The sequence below is a fragment of the Trichechus manatus genome, unplaced genomic scaffold (genome assembly GCF_000243295.1).
Source record: "Trichechus manatus latirostris isolate Lorelei unplaced genomic scaffold, TriManLat1.0 scaffold00021, whole genome shotgun sequence".
Taxonomy (NCBI): domain Eukaryota; kingdom Metazoa; phylum Chordata; class Mammalia; order Sirenia; family Trichechidae; genus Trichechus; species Trichechus manatus.
The window spans coordinates 2,072,663-2,095,219 of NW_004443957.1; positions in this window are offsets into that span (position 1 = coordinate 2,072,663).

Consider the following 22,557-nt stretch of genomic DNA (forward strand, 5'->3'; position numbering starts at 1 on the left):
CGCGCCCGCCGCCCGCCCGGGATGCGCCTGCCTTGCTGTGCATGGGCCCCGCCCGTCGAGCCTCTGCAGCCGGCCGCTCTCAGCCACGTGCGGGCGAGAAGGGGGCGCCCGGCTCAGCTCCCGAGGCCCGGCTCCGCGGCTCTGCCCCCAACCCTCCTTGATGCCGCGTGCTGTTGCAGCGGAGAATGTGCCGCGGAGGAGCTGAAAGCCAGCGCCAGCCCACACCTCCCACGGACTCTCTGTTCCAGTCTGCGCGCGGCCGGGGATCACTTGTAGGCGCCGCTGGTCGGTTACCCGGTGGGTGTACGTGGCCCAGCGGGGGGGGATCCTGGGTCCCTGATGCGTCCTCTGGGTGAAGTACCCTGACCACCCCAACATACCCAAGTTTTCCATGAATTATTTGCATATTGAAATTTTCTTTGTATTTCCACGTATTTATTAAATATAACACACAGCCACGCGCGCGCGCACACACACACACACACACACACACACACACCTTAAAGGTAAAGTTTAAAAGCTACAGAATACCCTTTTTCTTTCTTCCTCTCCTCCAGACCCTCACGAAGAGAAATCAAGGCAAGAGATTTGGGCCAACCATATTGAAATGTCAGGAACTAAACCAAAGGCAGGAAGTGTCAGCTTTCACCTGCCAGTCATAAAATTAAGAGAGCAGACAATGAAGGACGCGCAGCCAGCTTCTTGTTAACATTTGCAGCTTGCCCTAATGTGTTGCACTTAACCCTTTTCATCCCAATGGCGCTGGCCAGCTACTGTCTGTTATGCCCCTGAAGGATGAAAATTGAGGTCCCTGGGGAAGAGGTGGCTGAAATTTTTGCATTAAGTATTTATTAAGCACCAACTGTAAGCCAGCCAGAAACCCTGATGGTGTAGTGGTTAAGAGCTGCGCCTGCTGACAAAAAGGTCAGCAGTTTGAATCTACCAGGCACTCCCTGGAAACCTTATGGGACAGTTCTACTGTGTCCTATAGGGTCGTTATGATTCGGAATTGACTTGATGGCAACGGGTTTGGTTTGGTATGCCAGACACTGCCCATCAGGCAAGGAAGGGCAGTGATCCCTGAGAAAAGAAACAGATGACATGAGCCCTATGATTGCCCCAGTTTACTGCCTAGAAAGATACAGTGTAGTAAATGGGAACCCAGTCATGGCCCATTAGTCTCCCTGCGTTGAGGAGACAGAACTGGGAGTTTGGAGACACCAAGATGGCTACAGTTTGCAGGGCCAATTACCAGAGCCAGTGGAGAGAACTGCAAAGAGAGACAACCCTGGAGATTTGCAAAGGGCCCCTTTGAGTCTAATCAGGGAATACATGGGAGAAAAATACCTGAGGCCAGGGGGAGAAGCACCCAAACAGGTTAGAAGGAACAATATTTGGACCTCATAAAGGACCAGGTAGGAAAAGCAGTTGCAGCAGTACATCAACAGGGAACTGCCAGAAATTCAAGCCAGATTAAGAAGAGGACGTGGAACAAAGAGTATCATTGCTGATGTCAGATGGATCATGGCTGAAAGCAAAGAATACCAGGAAGATGTTTACCTGTGTTTTATTGACTATGCAAGGCATTCAACTATGTGGATCAAAACAAATTATGGATAACATTGCAAAGAACAGGAACCCCAGAAAACTTAATTGTGCTCATGCAGAACCTGTACATTGAACAAGAGGCATTTGTTCAAATAGAACGAGATACTGCATAGTTTGAAGACAGAAAAGGTGTGTGTCAGGGTTGTGTCCTTTCATTATACTTATCCAATCTGTATGCTGAGCAAATAATCCAAGAAGCTGGACTATGTGAAGAAGAACGCGGCATCAGGATTGGAGGAAGACCCATTAACAACTTACGATACGCAGATAACACAACCTTGCTTGCTGAAAGTGAAGAGGAAGCACTTCTTGATGAAGATCAAAGACTACAGCCTTCAGTGTGGATTGCACCTCAACATAAAGAAAACAAAAATCCTCACAACTGGACCAATAAGCAAGGACATGATAAACAGAGAAAATACTGACATTGTCAAGGATTTCAATTTTGCTTGGATCCACAATCAATGCCCATGGAGCAGAAGTCAAGGAATCAAATGACATATTACACTGGGCAAATCTGCTACAAAAGACCCCTTGAAAGTGTTAAAAAGCAAAGATGTCACTTTGAGGACTAAGGTGCACCTGAGCCAAGCCATGGTATTTTCAGTTACCTCATATGCATGCAAAAGCTGGACAATGAATAAAGAAGACTGAAGAAGAATTGATGCCTTTGAATCATGGTGTTGGCAAAGAATATTGAATATACCATGGACTGCCAGAAGAATGAACACATCTGTCTTGGAAGAAGTACAGCCAGACTGCTCCTTGGAAGCAAGGAGGGTGAGCCTTCGCCTCACATACTTTGGACATATTATCAGGAGGAACCAGTCCCTGGAGAAGGACATCATGCTTGGTAAAGGAGAGGGTCAGCGAAAAGACCCTCAACTAGATGGAATGACACAGTGGCTGCAACAATGGACTCAAGTATTGCAATGATTGTGAGGATGGCCGAGGACTGGACAGTATTTTGTTCTGTTGTACATAGGGTCGCTATGGGTCGGAAATGACTTGACAGCATGTAATAACAACAAAAGGGCCAGGAATAGTTTCTATCCCTATCAGCCAGAGTAGAAAACTTCCTAATTCACAGAGCCTCAGGTAGAGTACTCAGAAGGGTTTATCATCAGAAGTGGGAGAAAATTAGCATCAGACTAAATGCTGTACCCGTCCTATCTGGAAAAGCTCAAAAGTAAGACTGGAAACCATCATACTGTTTCCAAGTAACTTAACTGTGTCCCAAAATAAAGCTCAAGAATATCTATAGGAATACAAAAAAATATGCAATACTCAACAAGGTAAAATTAACAATTTCTGGCATAAAAAAACTACCAGGTGTGCAAAGAATCAGGAAAATATGACCTATAATAAGAATAACAATCAAAACTGACCCAGAAATGACACAGATGATAGCATTAGTAGAAAAGAACATTAAAGAAGTAGTTATAACTATATTCTACATATTGAAGAAGGTGGAAGAAAGATTAAACATGCTAAATAAGAGTCCTGGAAGATATAAGAAAGACACGAATTGAATTTCTAGAAATAAAAATTACTATGTCTGAGATGAAAAATACACTGAATGGGCTTAACTACACAGTAGACACTGCAGAAGAAAAGTTGCATGAACTTGAAGGCATAGCAATAGAAACAATCCAACATGAAACACAGAGAGAAAAAAGACTTTTAAAAAATGAACAGAGGATCAGTGAGCTGGGAAAAACTTAAGCAGCTAATATCCACGTAATTGGAGTCCCTTAAAGTGGAGAGGACAGAAAAAAAAAAATTTGATGAAACAATGGCTTAAAGTAAAAAAGATAGTAAGAAGACTTCTACTTCTGGCCAAGACAGAGTAACAGGGAACGGAATTACTCTTTTTCCTGAAAACAACTCCCCCCACCAAAAAAAAAAAAAAAGACCTAGTGCTCTTGTAACAGAAATACCAAAAGTAGGTAGCTTTAAAGAACAGAAATTTATTTTCTCACAGTTCTGGAGGCTAAAAGTCCAAATCAAGTTCTCTGCCATGTAAATTCCTTCCTTGTTGGTAGCCCCAGGTGCTCCATGGTTCCTTGACTTGTAGACCATCCTCACATAGTGTCTGTTCCCCATCACCACCACCGTGTGTGTCTCTGTGTCTGTTCTGGTCTTTCTATAACTCAGAAGACATTATGTTTAGGATCCACCCTACACTGGTATTACCTTACCAATGTAACAAAAGAAAAAACCTATTTCCAAACAGGATCACATTCACAGGGACAAGAGCCAAGCATTCAACACATTTTTTGGGGGGGGCGGGTAGTGGGGGAAGGAACACAATTCAACTCATAACATTGGACATCAGGCAATGAAGGGCAGTGATATTCAGAGATGGGAAACCAGTGAGGTGAGTCATATGACCGCCCCACTTAGAACCTTGAGAGAGTCTCCAGCACTGAGCAGAGTCCAGGGGACTCCCTGTATTGAGGAGATGAAAGTGAGGATTCTGGGAAGAACAAGGCAGCTAGTATTCATAGGACAGAGTATGAGGAGAGATCTGCAAGAGAGAACCCTGGAGATCTGCAAAGAGTTTTCCTTGAGTACTAAGTGGAAGACTATTCAGAGCATGTATGTGAGAAAACTACCCAAGGCCAAGGAAAGAACCATCTGAAACGACTGGAGGGAGCAGTGGGCAGTGCTCACACTGGGCCAGGTGGGTGCCTCTTCCTACCAGCAAGACTCAAAAAACTCCTAATTCACAGGGCATTGGGAAGATTACGTAGGATTGTTTTCCCTCAGTAGTGGGAAATAATTAGTCCTAGACCAAGCACTGCTCTAAGCCAATTAACAAATCATAAAAGAAAGACTCAAAGGATAAAACTGTTTTCAAGTAACTTAACTCCATCACAGAACAAAGCTCAAGAAGATCTACAGGAATACAAATATCCAGCACCCAACAAGGTAAAAGAAATCATAATGTCTTATATTCAATCAAAGATCACCAGGTATGGGTAACACAAAGAAACACAGCCCATAAAAGGGAGAAGAACAATCACTCAAAACTGACTCAGAACTGACACAGATATTAGAATTTGCAGACAAGAACAATAAAGAGTTTTTGTAACTGTATTCCATAAGTTCAAAAGTTAAATAGAGAGATGGAAGATATAAAAAAGACTCAGATCAAACTTCTAGAGATGAAAACTACAATGTCTGAGATGAAGAATACACTGGATGGGATTAAGGGCAGATTAAACACTGAAGAAGAAAAGATTAGCCAACTTGAAAGAATATCACTAGAAACTATCCAAAATGAAACACAGAAAGAAAAAATCATTCAAAATAATGAAAACAGCTTCAGTGAGATTGTTAGAGGAGCAATCTGCCATAGGTCCTGAGCATCCCTGCACATTCTTACTGAGTACACCAAGAACGCAGGACCCTGCTAACTCTTTACCCAGACCCTTTCTCTGGGTTATATTTGCAGTGAACAATCTTGAGAAATGAGGTGATATCTCCAGGATGGAGAGCAGGCTTGCTTCTCCTTGCAATACAAGTGGTGAATCCCCAAGCTTAGTGTTCTTCTCGTATAATGTAACCCACTGAGTGTGCACACTTCCATTATGATGATGCCCCCATGGGACTTAGGAGTTATGAGAAACTAGCATGAGCATCAAGATAGATCAAAGTCAGGGTCATAAAGCAAGTCTCAATAGCTTTACAAGGATTCAAGTCATACAAAGTATACTCTTAGACCACAATAGAATTAAACTAGAAATCAGTAACAGAAAGATCTCTGGAAATCCCCAGATATTTGGAAAGTTAGTAACACTTTTCTAGGTAATCCATGGACCAAAAAAGAAATCAAAAGGCATATTAGAAAGTATTTTTAGCTGAATGAATATAATGATACAATATATCAGAATTATGGGATGCCACCAAGTCAATACTTATGTGGAAGTTTATAGCACTAAATGCCTATATTAGAAAAGAAGAATCTTAAATCAATGACCTTAGCATCCACCTTAAGAAACCAGAAAAAAAAAGAGCAAATTAAACTCAAAATAAGCAGAAGAAAGGAAATAATAAAGATCAAAGTGGAAATCAATGAAATCTAAAAAGCCAAGACGTTAGAAAAATCAATGAACCCAAAAGTGAATCTTTGATATCAATAAAATTGATACACCTTGAGTTAGACTGATAAGCAAAAAAAGAAATAAGACACAAATTACCAATATCAGGAATTAAAGAGGTGACATCACTACAGATTCTATAGATATTAAAAGAAAAATATGGGAATAGTATGAATAACTGTATGCCAGTAAATTCACCAATTTACATTAAATGGACAGATTCCTTTAAAGACACAACTATCAAAGTGCACTCAAGAAGAGATAGAAGGATATGGGGCCAACACAGAAAAATCAGTTGGGTTTCTATATATCAGCAATGAGCAAGCTGAAAAGGAAATTAAGGAAACAATTCCATTTACAGTAGCATTTAAAAGAATAAAGTACCTAGAAATAAATTTAACCAGGAAGATGAAAGACTTGAATGCTTAAAACTAGAAAACATTGCTTTAAAAAATTAAAGAAGACCTAAATAAATGGAAGGACATTGTGTGTTCATTGATTAAAAGACTTAATATTGTTAAGATGTCAATATTACTGAAAGAAATCTATAAACGTAATGCAATCCCCATCAAAATTCCAATAGCCTCCTTTGCAGAAATGGAAAAGCCAATCCTCGAATTTATATGGAATGGTAAACCAAACCAAACTCATTGTCATCGAATAGATTCTGACTTACAGTGACATATAGGACAGAGAAGAACTGCTCATAGGGTTTTCAAGGAGTGGCCGGTGGATTCAAACTGCCAACCTTTTGGTTAGCAGCTGAACTCTTAACCACTGTGCCACCACAGCTCCAATCAAACCAAAAAGCAAACCCACTCCCGTCGAGCTGATTTCAACTCATAGCGACCCTGGTGACATAGTGGTTTAAAAGGTCGACAGTTTGAATCCTTGGAAACCCTATAGGGCAGTTCTACTCTGTCCTCGAGGGTTGCTATGAGCTATGAGTATGAGATAAAGCTATAGCAATCAAAAAAGCCTGGAATAATAATATACATATAGACCAATGAAATAGAATTGAGAGGCTAGAAATAGATCTATACATCTATAGTCAACTGATTTTTGACAAGGCTGCTAAATCCATTCGATGGAAAAGAAGAGTCTCTTTAAAAAATGGTGCTGGGAAAACTGGATTTCCACATGTCAAAGAATGAAGCAGGATCCATACCTCATACTATATATGAAAACCAATTCAAAATGGATCAAAGACCTAAATATGAGAAATAAACCCACAAAATTCTTGGAAGAAAACATAAGGGTATGGCTGCAGGGCTTAATTTTTAACAATGGATTCTTAGATATGACACCAAAAGCACAAGCAGCAAAAGACAAAATAGATAAATGGAAGCTCATAAAAATTAAACATTTTGTGCATCAAAGGACTTTATCAACAAAATGAAGAGACAACCTACAGATTGGGAGAAAATTTTTGGAAACCATATATCCGATTAAGGTTTAATATCCAGAATATATAGAGAACTTCTGCAGTTTAACAACAAAAAGACAAAGAGCCCAATTGAAAAATTGGCAAAGGACTTGAATAGACATTTCACCAAAGAGGCCAATAAGCACGTGAAAAGATGCTCTATGTCATTATAGGGATGCAAATCAAAACCACAATGAGATACCACCTCACCCCTGCTAGATTGGCTATGTAAAAAAAAAAAAAAGAGAGGAAAAGAACAGATGTTGGCAAGGATGTGGAGAAATTAGAACTCTCATCCATTGCTGGTAGGAATACAAAATGGTACAGCCATTGTGGAAAACAGTTTGGCAGTTCTTCAAAAAGTTAAACATAGAATTACCACGTGACCTAGCATTTCCCCTCCTAGGTATATACTCAGAAGAAGTGAAAGCAGGAATGCAAGCAGAAACCTGTACACCAATGTTCATTGCAGCACTATTCACAATAGCCAAAAGGTGGAGACAATCTAAATGTCTATCAGCAGAAGAATGAATAAACAAAATGTGATACATACATACAAAGGAATACTGCTCAGCCAAAGAGAAATGAAGTCCTGATACATGCCACAACATGGATGAACTTGAAGACATGCTGACTGAAATAAGTTAATCACAAAGAGAAATGCTGTAGGATCACACTTATGTGAAATAGGCAAATGTATAGAGACCAAAGCTTATTAGTGGTTCCCAAGGATGGGAAGGAGAGGGAAAGGGGAAGTTATTGCTTGGGGGGCACTGACTTTCTGTTAATAGTGGTAGAATAATTGGGAAAAGGATAGTGGTAATGTCTGTATGACATGATGGATGTAATTAATGCCACTGAATTAAACATGTAAAAACTTGAGCTATCACATGTTTTCTTACATATATTTTTATCACAATCAAAATAATTAATTTTTAAAAAAAGAAATAAATAACTTTAATAGCCTTATATCTATAAAGAAATTCAATTTGTAATTAAAAGCTTTCCAATGAAAAAACAAAATGAAAAAAACCTCAAGGCCCAGTTGGCTTCAATGGTGAATTCTATCAATCACTTAGGGGAACGTAATCAGGAACGGATGGCACTGAAGGAAGAAGTCCAAGCTGCATGAACGCATTGTGAAAAACAAGGCTCTGGGAATCAACGGAATACCAGTTGAGATGTTTCAACAAATGAATGCAGCGCTGAAAGTGCTCACTCGTCTATGTCAAGAAATTTGGAAGACAGCTACCTGGCCAACTGACTGGAAGAGATCCATATTTATGCCTATTCCCAAGAAAGGTGATCCAACCGAATGCGGAGATTATTGAACAATATCATTAATATCACATGCAAGCAAAATTTTGCTGAAAATCATTCAAAGCAGCTGCAGCAGTATATTGACGGGGAACTGCCAGAAATTCAAGCCGGATTCAGAAGAGAATGTGGAACCAGGGATATCATTGCTGATGTCAGATGAATCCTGGCTGAAAGCAGAGAATACCAGAAAGATGTTTATCTGTGTTTTACTGACTATGCAAAGGCATTTGACTGTGTGGATCATAACGAATTACAGATAAGATTGTGGAGAATGTGAATTCCAGAACACTTAATTGTGCTCATGAGGAACCTGTACATGGATTGAACAGAACAAGGGGATACTGCATGGTTTAAAGTCAGGAAACTGAGCGTCAGGGTTGTATCCTTTCACCATACTTATTCAATCTGTATGCTGAGCAAATAATCCGAGAAGCTGGACTATATGAAGAACATGGCATCAGGACTGGAGGAAGACTTATTAACAACCTGCGTTATGCAGATGACACAACCTTGCTTGCTGAATGTGAAGAGGACTTGAAGCACTTAATGATGAAGATCAAAGACCACAGACTTCAGTATGGATAACACCTCAACATAATGAAAACAAAAATCCTCACAACTAGACCAATAAGCAACATCATGATAAACGGAGAAAAGTTTGAGGTTGTCAAGGATTTCATTTTACTAGGATCCACCACAATCAATGCCCGGAGAAGCAGCAATCAAGAAATCAAAAGACACATTTCATTGGGGGAATTGGCTGCAAAAGACCTCTTTAAAGTGTTGAAAAGCAAAGATGTGACCTTGAAGACTAAGGTGCGCCTGACCCAAGCCATGGTGTTTTCAATCGCCTCATATGCATATGAAAGCTGATCGATGAATAAGAAGACCAAAGAAGAACTGACGCCTTTGAATTGTGTTGGCAAAGAATACTGAATATAGCATGGACTGCCAAAAGAAGGAACAAATCTGTCTTGGAAGAAGTACAACCAGAGCACTCCTTAGAAGCAAGGATGGCGAGACTACGTCTCACATACATTGGACACGTTATCAGGAGGGATCGGTCCCTGGAGAAGGACATCATGCTTGGTAAAGTAGAGGGTCAGCGAAAAAGAGGAAGACCCTCAATGAGATAGATTGACACAGTGGCTGCAACAATGGGCTCAAGTATAGCAACAATTGTGAGGATGGCGCAGGACCAGGCAGTGTTTCATTATGTTGCGCATAGGCTCTCTATGAGTCGGAACCAACACGACGGCACCGAACAACAACAGGAAATTGAAGAACAAATAATACTTCCCAACTTTTTCTATAAGGCTAGACTTAGTCTGACACCAAAGATAAAGACATTACAAGGAAAGAAAACTACAGATCAATAACCCTCATGAATATAGATGCAAAGATTCTTAACAAAATTTTAGCAAATTGAATCCAACAGTACATCATGCTCAAGTGGAGTTTTTTCTGGGAATGCAGGGTTAGTTTAATATTAAAAAATCAATGGTATAATTCTCCATATTAACAGACTGAAAAAGAAGAACGATCTAATCATCTCAATAGATGCAAAAAAGCATTTGACAAAATCCAACATCTATTACTGACAAAACTCCCAGCAAACTAGAATAGAAGGGAACTTCCTGAACCTGGTAAAGGGCATCTGGGAATCTAACTAACATCATATTTAACATTGAAAGACTGCATGCATTCCCCCGAACATCAGGAACAAATCAGGTATGTCTGCTCTCACCACTTCTATTCAACATTGTACTGGAGATTTTAGCCTAATTTAACCTCACAATAATCTTACATGTGAATCAAAGGGCAGTCAGGCAAGAAAAAGAAATAATCAGTCATCCAGATTGGAAAGAAAGAAGTAAAACGGTACAACCACATTGAAAAGCAGTTTGGCAGTTTCTTAAAAAGTTAAACATACACCTACCATATGATTCAGCCATTCTGTTCTAAGCATTTATCCAAGAGAACAGAAGGTATGCATCCATGCAAACATTTATACATTAATGTTTGTAGCAGCTTTATTTGCAATAGCCAAAAACTAGTAACAACTCAAATGTCTATCAACAGGAGAAAAGATAAACAATTGTGGTAAATCCATAAATAGAATACTATTCGGCAATGAAAAGGAATGAATGATCTCAAAATAAAAATGCAGAGTGAAATGTGACAGACATTAAAGTCTAATTCCATTTACATAAGATTCTAAGGAATACAAACTAATCTATAGTGACAGAACACAGATTTTTGGTTTCCTGGGGGTAGGAGGTCTGGTTAAGGGTGGAAGGAAGGATTACAAAGTGGCATAAGAAAACTTTTGGGAATGATAAATATGTTCATTATCTTGACTGTAATGACAGCCTCACGGGTGTACATATATCAAAACTTATGAATTGCACACTTTAAATACGCACCGTATGTCAATTATACCTCAACAAAGCTGTTAAAAAATTAACTGTATTTCTCAGTTGCTCCAACAATCTGGACTGACTCAACACCCACTGATGGTGGTTCTTATAGTATATCTCAGAAATCTCAACTTTAAAAAATTCTGCCCCATTTTTTTGGAGTCCCTTCTAAAATGCCTCTTCTCCAGAATAACTCTTGATAATTTCAGCCAGAAAAGACTCACCTCTGTATTCCAAATAATCCTTGTTAATTGCCATCGAGTCAGTACTGACTCACGGTGACCCCATGTACAACAGTATGAAACCTTGCCCAGTCTTGCACCATCTTCACTATCATTTGTATGCTTCAGTCCATTGGTTCAGCCACTGTGTATTTTGAGTGTCTTCCAATCTAGTGGGCTCATCTTCCGGCACTATATTGGACCATATTCTGTCGTGATCCATAGGGTTTTTGTTGACAAGTTTTCAGAAGTAGATTGCCAGACCTTTCTTCCTAGTCTAACTTAATATGGAAATTGTGCTGAAAACTATCCACTATGGATGACCCCGCTGGTATTTAAAATACTAGTAGCATAGCTTTCAGCATCCTAGCAGCACACAAGCCACCACAATGTAACACACTGACAGATGTTGGAAAAATCCTTAACATATCGCTTATGTATAGCTAACAAATACTGCCTTAAATTTTAAATAAGTATGTCATTTCACCCACTAGATTATACAGCCCCAGAAGGTAAGGATTTCTCTTGTACAGTTTGGACTTCTCATTACACCTGCTACAGAAAACAGTGTCTAATAGGAGTCTGTAATAATAATTAGAAAAAAAGCACCTAATAATTATGTTGTTACTGTTGTTAGGTGCCATCGAGTTGGTTCTGACTCATAGCAACCCTATGTGCAACAGAACAAAACACTGCCTTGTCCTGTTGTTATGCTTGAGCCCATTGTTGCAGCCACTGTGTCAATCCATCTTGTTGAGGGTCTCCCTCTTTTTCGCTGACCCTCTACTTTACCAAGCATGATGTCCTTCCTTCTCCAGGAGCTGATCCCTCCTGATAACATGTCCAAAGTATGCAAGACGTAGTCTCGCCATCCTTGTTTCTAAGGAATATTCTGGTTGTACTTCTTCCCAGACAGATTTGTTCGTTCTTTTGGCAGTCCACAGTATATTCAATATTCTTTGCCAACAACACAATTCAAAGGCCTCAATTCTTCTTCGGTCTTTCTTATTCATCGTCCAGCTTTCACATGCATGTGAGACAACTGAAAACACAATGGCTTGGGTCAGGTGCACTTTAATCTTCAAGGTGACATCTTTGCATTTTAACACTTTGAAGAAGTCTGCAGCAGATTTGCCTAATGTAATGCGTCTTTTGATTTCTTGACTGCTGCTTCCATGGGCATTGATTGTGGATCCAAGTAAAATGAAATCCCTGACAACCTCAATCTTTTCTCCGTTTATCATGATGTTTCTTATTGGTCCAGTTGTGAGGACTTTGGTTTTCTTCATGTTGCGGTGTAATCCATACTGAAGGCTGTGGTCTTTGATCTTCATCAGTAAGTATTTCAAGTCCTCTTCACTTTCAGCAAACAAGGTTGTGTCATCTGCATGACACAGGTTGTTAATGAGTCTTCCTCTAAGCTTGATGCCCTGTTCCTCTTCATATAGTCCAGCTTCTCGGATTATTTGCTCAGCATACAGATTGAATAGGGATGGTAAAAGGATACAACCCTGATGCACACCTTTCCTGACTTTAAACCACACAGTATCCCCTTGTTCTGTTTGAACGACTGCCTCTTGATCTATGTACAGGTTCCTCTGGAACACAATTAAGTGTTCTGGAATTCCCATTCTTCGCAATGTTATCCATAATTTGTTATGATCCACACTGTCAAATGCCTTTGCATGGTCAATAGAACACAGGTAAACATCTTTCTGGTATTCTCTGCTTTCAGCCAGGATCATCTGACATCAGCAATGATATCCCTGGTTTCATGTCCTCTTCTGAATCCAGCTTGAATTTCTGGCAGTTCCCTGTACTTCTGCAGTCGCTTCTGAATGATCTTCAGTGAAATTTTACTTGCACATGATATTAATGATATTGTTCGATAATTTCTGCATTCGGTTGGATCACCTTTCTTGGGAATAGGTATAAATACGGATCTCTTCCAATTGGTTGGCCAGGTAGCTGTCTTCCAAATTTCTTGGCATAGACAAGCGAGCACTTCCAGCACTGCATGCGTTTGTTGAAACATCTCAACTGGCATTCCATCAATTCCTGGAGCCTTGTTTTTTGCCAGCACCTTCAGTGCAGCTTGGACTTCTTCCTTCATTACCACCGGTTCCTAACCATATGCTACCTCCTGAAATGGTTGAACTTTGATGTGGGTGGAGCCACCAGTCCTCAGGCCCCTGATGTGGGTAGGTAAAGATCCTGCTTAATGGGCAGAGCAGTGTCAAATGTCGCGAACCTGCCACTTCACAGCTGAAACAGTTGAAGTTAGACTTCAGGTATATACCCTGTTGTACTGCTGTAATGAGGGCCTACGCTGTTGAAATAGGCCCACACAAGTCTGTGCAGGGGGAAAGGCACTCAAAGTCCGTGGCTCCCTTATGCCTGTGCCTAGGCAAAAGAGTTGTGCCTACCCTGAGTTCCTGGTTTAGGAGAGCCAGCAGATTATTTTTCCCCCCATTTGTTAATTTGTTCCCTCTCCAAGGCCAGGAAATGGCTCAGGGCGTGTGACACGTCCTACGTCCAGCCGAGGGGACTCAACAATTGCTGAAGCCAATCCCAGACCCAGTGCAGAGCAGGGAGTGGGGAGGTAAATGGGAGAGAGGTTTTCCCTAAGGGGGGTGTTTTTGATCCGTGCGGCAGGCTAGACAAGTAATTACCTTTTGCCAGTCGAGGGCTGCTTCTCACTGGTTCTGGATGGCCGAGTAAACTCTCTGCTGCTGGGTCTCACCCGATGTAGAAAACGCCTCCTGAGCGCCGCTGCTTGCCTGCCTCACTGCTCACCCCTGAGCTGATCTGGGTTGAAGGGCTCTGGCTCCCACTAGGTCAGGTCTGGCTGCTTCTGAACCGTCTCTCCCTCCCCTGCGACTCAGTCCAATTCCTCAATTTTGCCTTTGATGTTAATGGCTCCTAGATTGTCATATATAATTGATTCACTTGTTTTTTGGGTATTTGTTGTAAGAGGGACCACCAGAAGCATCTGACTACTCCGCCATCTTGGCCCCGCCTCCCCACCAGCTGCCCCTTGGAGACCCTATGGGGCAGTTCTACTCGTCCTATAGGGTCACTCTGAGTCAGAATCATCTCAGTTGTAGTGGGCTTTTTTTTTTTTTTCATCAGAAATTATAAATTTGATCCAGAAATTCTGCTTTTATGAGTCTACTCTCCAGATATACTGACACCACTATGCAAAGATGCATGTACTAAGATGCTCATTGCAGTATAGTTTCCTGTGAGAAATGTCTACCTGTAAGGGATTGACTAAGCAAGTTATGGAACATCTCTAAATTTAGATGTCTGTATTTCAGAAATGAACATCAAGTTACAGAAGTGATTTCTCTTAAAAAAGAAAATTATTATGTGTCTATGAAACGTCTGTATCTGGAAGAAATAACTGCAAAGTGCTAATATCAGTGAACCGTGGGGAATGGGTTGGGGTGAAAAGTTGCGGAAACTTCCACTTTTATTTCACACAATCTTTTTACTGTGTTTTTTCCACAGTGAGTACATGTTACATTAATAATAAATGGTGGCCCTTTTTGCTCCAGCTGTGTTCTCACCAGCTCCAATAACAATACATCATCAAGAACTGAACCTCTCATCTATTAATCCAGTTTAAATTTGCATTTGATTTTTTTTGTCCACCTACAGTTGGCTTGTATTGAGCTTGCAGTCAGTTGAAAACACCTAGGTCTTTTACACAGAACCAGAAAGCAGTGTGGGGAAAATGACAAAAGATAAAATTCAATCCAATTATTGTTACTTATTGTTAAGAGCTGACTTAAAGCAACAGGAAATTCTTGGCATTTTCAACACTCATTCGTGTGTCAACCCACCTGCTCTTTCCTATTAATGCTGTTTACAGGTTTTCTTGAGCTGCCGAAAAATTCAGAACCCTTTAAAAAAGTGAAAAGCACAGGTGGGTGGTGTACAAATGCAGCTATTCAACAGTGTTTGGGGATATTTAAATCAGTTTGTTTTAAAATTATAATACTTTCCCCTTACTCTATAGACAGCAAGATGAACAGATTCTTGGGAATCCTTCCAGAATTTTTCTGTGCATATTTATGCATACATCAATATTATTTTTTAAAAACTTACATAGGATGGTTGTTGTTAGCTGCTGTTGAGTTGGCCCCTGACTCATGGCAACCTCATGCACAACAGAATGAAACGCTGCCCGGTTCTGCACCATCCCCATGATTAGTTGGGAATCAAACCATTGTGATCCATAGAGTTGTCACTAGCTGATTTTTGGAAGTAGATCGCCAGGCCTTTCTTCCTAGTCTCTCAGCCTGTTTAGCATCACAGCAACACACAAGCCTCCACTGACAGACAGGTAGTGGCTGTGCATGGGGTGCATTGGCTGGGAATCAAAGCTGTGTCTCCTGCATGGAAGGTGAGAAGTTTACTGCTGAACCATCAACATAGGATTAAGTTATATGAACTATATAAAGTATTCGAATTATTACGCAACTCTTTCTGAGATATCTTACTATACCACTGCATGCAGGTCATCCTTCCTAAAGGCAGCATCATCTCAATAATGTTGATCTAACTTTTTGACCCTTGACTTTTGTGTTTTGGAGGGGGGCAGGGAGCAGGCAGCCAGACAGGGGAAAAGAGGAAAAGAAAATGCATTTTCCCAGAATTTCAAAAGGCAAGAAATATCAGAACTCCATCTGTTCAACAATTATTTCCCAAATATCCCACTCACTGGAGAGCCATTTAGGTTGACCGATTCTTTGCTTAATATGTCGATGTTGTTACCTTCTATGCAGGTTACCTTTGCATCACAGCACAGCAAGCACCTGGGCAGTAGCACTGTCTCCAGAGTTCCAGGAGGTCACCTCCCACTTTCTCAGTCAACCCAGAATCTAGTCTTGTACCCCTGGCTCCTTCATGCCCTGGCCTTTTACTCCATCTTTTAACATCTGCCTCAGTCCTTCTGTCTTGTTTGGACAATCCCTTTAAACTCCCTCCCTTCCACCTGACTCTCTGGTTTCCTTATTGTCTAGTTCTGCGAACTCAATACTCTAGGGGAAGGAGCCTTTCTCTGTTACACTAGCCCTTCAGGATCCACATCGACCAGGATAGAGCTCTCTCACACCTCCTGGGGTTGGGAGATTCAATGACACACAGGATCAAGTCTGCCCAGTCATAAGCATTTATTTGTAACAATTGTTTCATTTAGCTCGTGTCTGAGACGGACTTGGTATTTGAGTTGGGGCTGTACCCATACCCATTGCCGTTGAGTCGATTCCGACTCATGGGGAGCCTATAGGACAGAGTAGAACTGTGCTATAGGGTTTCCAAGGAGCGACTGGTGGATTCAAACTGCTGACATTTTGGTTAGCAGCCGTTACTCTTAACCACTGTGCCACCAGGGCTCCCTTGGGCTTTAGGTAGTGAGATTTAATTTGGACTTTTGAAAAGTGGAAAGGCTTAGGTGGACGGGATGTAGGATGTTAGAAGATAAAGGACAGAACACGGTGACAGAAGAGAAGGAGGAAGTGAGAGGATGTAAAAGGCAAAGACTTTTACATACTTTGTAATTTTGACTGCAACTCAAGCAGCAGCTGGAATAACTCCTTAAAAACATCTTTAGCGTCATTTGCATTTGTATGAGTCCTCAGTGTACCAGTGTGTGAATTTTGGATGTCAGGACCAGTATGCAACTGCTAATAGTACCATCTACCATCTGTTGACATGATATTTGCCAGACATGTGCTAGATGCTCCACTGATGTTAAATCTCCTTGTCCTTAGAATCTAGAACAGTGTCATGCACAGAGAAGGCCATTAAATAAATAATTGTCAAATGCATGAGTAAATCAGTCCACAACTAGTAAATGCTGCAGTCAGCATTCACATGTAGATCTATCTGATTTCAAGCTTTTTAATCACTATGTAATACCAAGGCAGTAATCTCAGTCTATTTCATCTTAGCTGGTTGATTCTGACCCCGGCTAGTTAAATGTCATTTGACACAGTTCTTGAATATAAGCTCATGATTCTTTCCAAGACAGCATTAGGAAACGTAAGCCAAAAGAATTTGCCTATCACGTGCTTGGGGAAAATAGGTTTAACTCTTCTTGAATGGCCCATCTCCCCAGGCCACCACAATTTAGGAATGCCTCCATATTCCAAGGGAAGAATTTCTAGAACTCTTTGGATCAGCTCTGGCTTAAACAATTTGGATGAGGCTGGTCAAAAAGGATAGAAGAATGATACATATCACTATCATTCATTCACTTCCTTATTCAGCAAATATTTTGAGCATATTCCAAGTACCAGACACCATGGTAGGTATTGGTGATACCAAGAATAAAGTTAATTAGTCTCACCTTCAAGGAGCTCACAGACTAAAGGGGAAAGATTACACAAATGAAGAGCTAAGTACAAGAATTTAATTGCTGTAATGGAAATATATGCAAATGCACAGGAGCACAGGACCCCGGTCTGGTTAGGCAAGACAGAGCAGGCTTTTCAGATGAAGTGGAGTTTGAGGTGGGATGTGAAGGCTGAGCATAAGTTTTCCCAGTAGATAAGCTCGGCGGCAGTGTTTAGGAAGAAGGAACAACCTGTGCAAAGACATGGGGCCTGGGAGAGTTCTGTTGCACAGAATCTATGTGAAGTGGTGGGTGGGGAGTGGCAGGAAATAAGGCCTGTATACATGGGGACATGGGCTGGTGCTAACCAGGAGAAGGGGCCTGTGTATCACATTGAAGAGTGCAGATTTTGTCCTATAGGTGAGGAGAAGCTATGGGAGAATTTGCTCGGGGGTCACATGATTGGTTATTATGTTAGGTTATTCCTGCAGCAAAGGATAAAGAGGGAGTTGGGACAGTGACAATGGGGAAGGAACAGAGGAAATGACTGTGAGAGACATTTGGAAGGTAAAAGAAAAGGGTTTATTAATTGATTAGATGGAGACAGTAGAAGGCAGAAACAGGAAGCTAGGCTTCTTCCTGGATTCCTGACTTGGTCAGGACAGTAGAGGGAAAGGAGTGGACTTGGGACAGGGATATGACAAAGGCCGGGGAAGATGATGAATTCAGTCTGGGGACATGTTCAATAGTCAAGCCCAACGTGTGGATCTGGAGATGAGGAGAGAGAGCTGGTTAGAAGGAGAGATTTGGTGTCGATGAGATTGTCCAGTGAGAATGAGCTGCTCAAATGTATTTATATAGATGAGGTTCTATGCTGACGAAAAAACTTATTAGTAGGACAGACTTTCGCAACAGGAGATTAAAAACAGTTCTTGATAGTTATAATGGTAATCAGGATGTATGGATCTAATGAATATCCTGAAAAGCTAGTTGTTTTTCTTTGGCAGAAAACCTAAACATTTACTATCCTATTTGAGTCTTCTGTTTATTTATTTGTATGTGGTATTAAGTAATACTCTTTTTTATCTCTGTTTTCTGAATGTCCATTTGCTTGTTTTGTGGAAAATTATAAAATTGTTAGAGATTTTTAATATTCTTTACCAAGAGAAATCTTCATATCTTTCAAAGACCAGCTGCACTGTGAGCACGTCTTTCCCGTTCCCTCATAATGGACTCTGAGAGTCTAAACAAAGAAAAAAATCAGAGAGTGGAGAAAGTGTAGGACGACCACAGCCAAAGGATTATTAAGGTTCTCTCCAGGGAGATTTGGCAATGATAAAGAGATAGAATGATTTTTCTGTTTTTTAACCAACTCAGTCACAGAAAGTAAGCCAAGTTCTAAGTCCCCCCTGTAATTTAGTCCTTAAGCCAGCTTCGGTGAAAATAAGACAAGTGATATGAGACAAAAGGCAATACAGTTTTCTCACTTAACAGAGTCGGAGACCAGAGGACACTCTTCTAAATGTGGACAGGGTACATTCCCACTGGAAGTTTTATTGTGCTTGAGGTTAATTGCCTTAGGTTTAAAGCTCTACAGCAGCAAAGAGAACACGTTTCTTCTCCTTTTTCTCTTTTCCAATCTGAGAAATAAAGTAGATATAATTTTAGAGAGTTTTTAAGATAGAGGAATCTTAGTGATCACGTCCAACCCTCTTATTTTAAAGATAAGAACACTGAGGACTGAGAGATTAAGGACCCTGCTCCAGTTCTAAGCATCGTTAGTATCTGGAGAGGCACTGTGCTGTGCCAGAAAAGAACGTGCATAACAGCACGGTTGACCCAGGTTTTGGTCCTGCTAGCGATGAGACCTCAGGCAGTTTTTGTTATCTCTGAGCCAGTTCTTCACACATATAAAAATGGAAACCCTTGCTTAAAGGATATCTCATGTCACTTTAGGGTCTAGCATCCTGCAAGTGTTTTTTATTTGTTTTTGTTTTAAAATCAGGACCAACATCTCTTGGTCTCTAGTCCTGGATTTTTCCATCACACGTGCCCAACTTTGATGGTTCAGCAAAAATCTATTTAACCCTTGCTACTCAAAAAGTGGTCTGTCTCAACTGGGAGCTTATTACACAGCATAACCTTGGGCCCAGCCCCAGACCTCATGAATCAAAATCCTCATTTTAACAAGATCCACTACTGAGTTATATACATATTAATGTTTGAGAAGCGCTATGTTAAAATTCTCTGTGCTATAGTATTTAGGAGCCGCTAAAATAATTAGTTTAACCAGTTCATCCATTTAAACATTAAAAATATATATAAGTGGAAGGCATATATAACCAAATTACTTACTAAAGGATCAAATTCACATCTCATATCACTAGAACTTGAAAATTTAGATCCCAGGCACAGCATTATCACTTAAGAGCTTTGTGACTCTGGACAAATCATTCTCCAAGCTTCAGCTTTGCCTTATGCAAAATGTAAATAATTCCTGCCTTACATACTTCACCAGGGGTATTATGGAGAACAAATGAAATAATATATGTGAAAGAACTTTATAAATTTTTAATACTATAAAGAAGAAACTTCTAAGAAAGGGGATAATCCTGACTCTACTCACAATACAAAAAGTATCTTTGAGAAGTTGATAAGATGAATTTTATTTATAGAGAGAAGTAATTCCTGCATAGCCAGGTTATGAGATGACTGGAAGGCCTCTTCCATCCTCCCATATTCATCCTGTCCTCTGGGCAATGTCAGAACTTTTCTAATGGGGGATGGGATTGAAAGCAATTCAGTGAAATAAATAAACTAACAGGCTAGATAAAATATTTAAAAACATATTTTAAAATACATTGATGAGCTGGCAATAAAGAAATACTCGGAAGATGGATCTCAGTGAAAGTAGGAGCCATAAGAAGTAATACAAACCTAAAGCGAAATTTCAACCTGGGAGCACTTGTTTAAAAAAACTGATCTTGATTTTTTGGATTTCATGCAGGGAAAAAGGCACAGAAGACAAAGGTTAGGGCACACTTAATATAGAAAGTCTAATATAAGATCTTTTCTCAAAAAGCTGACACCCCAAAGGATTACAATGTCAGTGAATGGTGAACTAGAATGACTGGCAGAGAACAACAAGAAAATTATCTGTCATAAATCTTGCGCTGAGTAAAAAGGAAAAAATAATTCTTCCCTGAGAATTTCTAAGCATAAGCTGGCCTTCACATTGCTTTGGACTTGCAACCCAAAATTACACTTCCAAGAATCTCAAGCCAGAGTTTAATTTAAAATGGCCATCAGAAAGATTGTTGTTGTTAAGTGCTGTTGAGTCGGTTCTCACTCATAGCGACCCTACGTACAACAGAAAAAAACACTGCCTGGTCCTGCATCATCCTCACAATTGTTGTTACGCTTGAGCCCATTGTTGCAGCCACTATGTCAATCCATCTCATTGAGAGTCTTCCTCTTTTTCACTGGCCCTCTACTTTACCAAGCAGGATGTCCTTTTCCAGGGACTGATCCCTCCTGGTAACATGTCCAAAGTATGAGAGATGTAGTCTCTCCATCCTTGCTTCTAAGAAGCATTCCAGTTAGTGAACTTGGAATTATCTAAAATTAAAAATAAAGAGAAAAAGAATTAAAAAAAAACAGAATCAGTGAGTGGCAGGACAACTTCAGGCAGCTTAATACACAAGTAACTGGAATCCCTGAAGAAGAGGAGTGAGGTAAGGAGACAGAAAAAAATCTTGAAGAAATAATGACTGAAATTTTTCCAAATTTCACAAATCCAAGTCTGTCTTTTCAACAACAATAAGACAAGAAAAAGAAATAAAAGTCATCCCGATTGGAAAGAAGTACAAGTGTTCTAATTTACAGATGACTTCATTGTCTATGTAGAAGATCTAATGGACTCTCCAAAAAAAAAAAAAAAAAAAAACCTACTGGAACTAATAAATGAGTATTATAAGACTTCAGGATATAAGACTGATGCACAAATATCTGCTATATTTCTATATAAAACAAACAGAAAATGCAATTTAAAATAATAGCATTTATAATATAAAAAATATGAGCTACTTAGGAATAAATCCAACAAAAGATTTGAAAGATTTATACACTGAAAACCATAAAACATTGCTAAGAGAAATTAAGGAAGATCTAAATAAAAGTACCGCCAGACTTCTTCTCAGAAGCAAGGATGGTAAGACTTCATCTCACATACTTTGGACACGTTATCAGGAGGGACCAGTCCCTGGAGAAGAACATCATGCTTGGTACAATAGAGGATCAGTGAAAAATGAGGAAGATCCTCAACGAGATGGATTGATACAGTGGCTGCAACAATGGGCTCAAAAACATAGCAATGATTGTGAGGATGACGCAGGACCAGGCACTGTCTTGTTCTGTTGTACATGTAGCATGAGATGGTCTAGTGTATGACCAGTAGGAGCCCTGGGAGGACAAATTAGGGAGAACGGGAAGGAGGCAATATTCAAAGAAATAATTATGTAGAATTGTCCTGACTGATGAAAGATCCTAATCCTCAGAGTCTGGAAATTTATTGAATCTCTAGCAGGATAAATGAAAAGATGTCCATACCTAAGTATATCATACTAAACTGCAGATCATCAAAGATAAAGAAAAGATTTTTAGAGAAGTTAATTAGAAAACCCAGATAGATTACTTCAAAGAAACAACAATTAGACCAACAACTGTTTCTCAACAGTAATAATGGAAGCTAGAAGACAGTAGAAAGTGTGTTAATGTGTTAAACTTATAGCACTTTAGAGTGTGACAAGAAAATAACTGTCAACTTAAATCATATTCAACAAAACTGCTTTTTAATAATTAGAGTAAAATGAAGGCATTTTCAGAGAAACCAAAATCTGAGAGAGTTCGCCATCAATAGATCCTAATGAATGTACTTCAAAGTGAAGGAAAGAGTATTTAGAAGGTCTGAGATGACAACACAAAAAAGTGATAGCTATGTAGATAATCTAAAAAATAAAAAATGGTATGAAACAAAAATAACAATGTTTTGTGAGGTTAAAACACACACACATAAGAACTTAAACACATGACAACAGCATATAAGTCAGCAACA